The sequence below is a fragment of the Lactuca virosa genome, chromosome 1 (assembly GCF_052849685.1).
Source record: "Lactuca virosa cultivar CGN04683 chromosome 1, Lactuca_virosa_CGN04683_v6, whole genome shotgun sequence".
Lineage (NCBI taxonomy): Eukaryota > Viridiplantae > Streptophyta > Magnoliopsida > Asterales > Asteraceae > Lactuca > Lactuca virosa.
Window position 1 is genome coordinate 16,885,008 of NC_136426.1, and position 2,960 is coordinate 16,887,967.

The following is a 2,960-nucleotide window of genomic DNA, read 5'->3' on the forward strand; positions in this document are numbered from 1 at the left end:
ATTAAGCATATTGAAGTTCCCACGACATGGAAAATTACATCCCACGATGTGGCATTTGGAATCTTCTTGATTATTGCATGAAGAGCTTCTCACGACATGAACAACTAGTGGTCACGACGTGACCACGTGTCTAAAATAGAATCTTCTCTGGACATGAATGGAAGCCTTACGCATACATGGTTACCATGTTTCCCACAACATGGCATCTATTTCCCATTTCGTGCGGCCAAAATTAGGCAAGTATATATTTTAGACCTTTTGACGAAATTAGAAGACTTAGAGCAGAGACCTTCGATTAAACGAAAACAATAACCCTTCCAAGAACCCTTGGAAGGAAGAATTCGACTGAAGAACAAGTCTTAGAGAGATTTAAGTGAAGAACTATCATTAATCACTCGTTTCGCTTAGATTTTATGATGTTTAATCTAGTTTTCTATTTGATTATGAGTTTTTCCGATGTAATCATTGGCTAATAACCCTTTACTTTCGTTTATATTAGATGAACTCCTAATACTATGTGTTGATTTCATAATTGATGGATCTATGAAGTTAGTTTTTGCTTTAAATATTGTTTGATAAATCTTAACCTAGCATGTTAAAATTTCTATTTTTATTTCCTTGTCTCAAGTTTTGTGTAGTTAAACTATAGTTGATTGCATGAACTTGGTTTACCTAGTTTTTTATGACCATTAAATTGCTAGAGCTAGAGATTAACCATATCCTACTATAGGTGTTAAAGTTAGATGTTTAACTATGTTAGAGAGTAGTATTTTACCATAATATTTTCTTGATTACTTGACTTGACCATATAATAGTAGTCTGTATATTTTATGAATGAGAGTCCAATTACCTTTAAAATCAATTTAGTGTTCATAAGTTGCATGGTCATTGGGTTTAAATTTCATGAATTGACTTATACTAGTTAGTGTAACCGTGATGACTAGTAATTTTTTATTTGGTAACTAACTGAATTAATCCATTGTCTTGAAATCAACCATAGGAAAAATGATGAATTCGAAGCTAAAAGGAAGTATCTTTTATACTTGGAAATAAATCTTTTTTTCCTAGTTGTTTACATTTTGTTTCGAGTAATTAATTAATTGTTTTAATTTAAGTTTTTCTAAACTTGTAAAATAAGACAAAAAAACCCCTTTAAAGTTTGTTTATTAGGTTTATTATTACTAATATTTTCTAAATTAGAATTTCGTTCCCCGTGTTTGACTCTTACTTACTTTACTTTACTATTACGCGACTAGGTACATTGCATATTGTGTTTTAGATGATTTAAATCATTAATATATAAATCTAAAGTTTTTTAAGTGATTACATAAAACCCATCAATGTTTTTGGCGTCGTTGTCGGGGAACGACTTATTTTAGTTGAAGATAATTGCTTTTAGTTAATCGATCCTTTTATGGGGTTAAAACCAGAAAAAGTTAATTTTTTTCCTTTATTTTGTTTTTCTATGTTTACAGGATCCACGACATGGCACCTTACTTGCCACAACGTGGGAACTGGTAGTTTTTAGTTTTTAGTTTTATTTTGTTTTTGTTCGTTTCATGCATGTTTTCTAGTTTTCTTTTGGTCGTATATGACCATGGGGGCATATCAAGGACGACCATGGAGGAGTACAACAGGAGGATGCATGATGACAATGGGTCGGGTCTTGTACCACGTGGAATTCCAACCAATACAAAGTTTGAGCTTTCGAGGCACATCCTTAGTATGCTAAAAGATATACCATTCTTTGGGAAGGACCACGAGGATGCATACAAGCACATTGACGAGGTGTTGGAAATCGAAAATTACGTTAATGTACCAAATGTTACACGTAATGCGGTATTGTTAATGATGCTTCCAGTTACATTTAAAGGGGAAGAAAAAGATTAGTTGAAACCAATTGTATGTGGAGCTATCATGACATGAGAAAAACTAAGAAACGAGTTTACTAAACAATTTAGTCCACCTACAAAAATTTCCAAGTTAAAGAAAAATATCCAAAACTTCCAACAATATGATGGGGAGTCGTTATACGGAGTATGGGAGCGTTACAAGGGAATGTTATGAAATTTCCCTCAACATATATTGAACATGCAACAGAAAATCACCATTTTTTATGATGGAATCAATATGAGCACCAATAAACTATTAGATTCCCAAGGACCTATGACGAAGAAAGCTCCTGCTACTAACAAAGCTCTTATTGAAGAATTTGCAAAGCATTCGAGAGAGTATCACAACCAAAGGGAGGATATTACTAGAGGAATATCAAATGGAGATGGGTGTCAAGATAGTATTGCTTCTATAATTGAAAAGCTCAATCCCATGAGTAATAGGATTACAAAGATGGGGGAATCAATTCATGCAATACAAGTTGGATGCAAAACTTTTGGCGAACCACATCTTACCAAGAATTGTGAATTGGATGAGAACGAGTACAAGAGGGCTCGAATATGCTATTCAAGTGGTGATATGAGGAAGAAAAGATGGAAACCTGTAGCATTCGGGATTTTCCAGGTATTATTATTGATCATCTTAATTGAAGTATGGAATGGTTTGGTTTGGGCTTTGACCTTTGGGCTTTATTAGTGGGCTGAGGAAGCTTCGTACGCGGGGCGTACATTGCCATGTACGCCCAGCGTACTCGTGAGAGTGAACCGCGGAGGCCATGCACGTATGCCCAACGTACGAGGAGTACGCCCAGCATACGTGTGCAGCTCCTTAAACCCTAAATTTTAGGGTTTACTCCCTATATAATGAACATTACCCCTGTTTGTTCATCCTCCCTTCACCCTTATACAACCTCCACGAAAACCCTAACCTACTTTTGTGTGTTCTTGTGATTTGAGAGCTATTTGAGAGTATTTTGGTGTAGTTTTGGTTCTTTGGAAGAGAAAGGAACTTGAAGAAGGAGCAAGGATCCACCAAGAGCTTGTAGATCCAGAAGATTAGCACCATTT

General features: G+C 35.1%; 1 non-coding gene across 1 annotated transcript; it reads right to left on the reverse strand.

The window, feature by feature from the left end:
* Nucleotides 1–1,980: 1,980 nt before the first annotated feature.
* Nucleotides 1,981–2,087, reverse strand: LOC145151831 (small nucleolar RNA R71). Its single transcript, XR_013732383.1, has one exon. It is a non-coding gene; the product is annotated as a small nucleolar RNA R71 (small nucleolar RNA).
* Between the last annotated feature and the right edge of the window lie 873 nt (nucleotides 2,088–2,960).